Consider the following 632-nt stretch of genomic DNA (forward strand, 5'->3'; position numbering starts at 1 on the left):
TCACTCTCGTGACTACCGATGTCAAGTCCATGACACAACGGAATACAATCATACCCATATGGAGTCCACCATAGGGTCCATCCATATACCCTAGTCAAGTCCATGACTAGGTGCGAGTCCACGCCCGTCAAATCCATGACGTTGGCCGTCGTGTCGCACACGACTAAAACGCGTCTCAAACGCCCGTCAAGTCCATGACGGTGATGGTTGAGTCCACAACCATCCACAAACACAATCACGCTTAACTCGTACGCACGAGCAAGCTACACACATGGCACACAACGTGCAACATCCCCATAGTACAACCATACGTATCACGGTATCTGGTCCCTACCGAGCTTCCGTTTAACGCCATGCAAATTCTACCCGCATACAATCACGCAACGATCACTCATATTTCGATATCGCACATCTCACTACGCTACGCAACGTTCTGGCGAAAACTCGATTCGATTGATCCCAATCGCGAAGTCTTGTCCTCTGGTGGGGGTTGGTTTGTCCACGGTCGGACCAGGACTGGTCAACCCCGGACCAGACGCCTTCTTCCATTGGTCCGTTCGCTTCTTCCTGGCTCGGCGGACCGTGAGGCTTCGGAACACGTCTGGTCCGGCGGACCAGATTCTGGTCCGGCG

The sequence above is a fragment of the Tarenaya hassleriana genome, unplaced genomic scaffold (assembly GCF_000463585.1).
Source record: "Tarenaya hassleriana unplaced genomic scaffold, ASM46358v1 Cleome137, whole genome shotgun sequence".
Classification (NCBI taxonomy): Eukaryota; Viridiplantae; Streptophyta; class Magnoliopsida; order Brassicales; family Cleomaceae; genus Tarenaya; species Tarenaya hassleriana.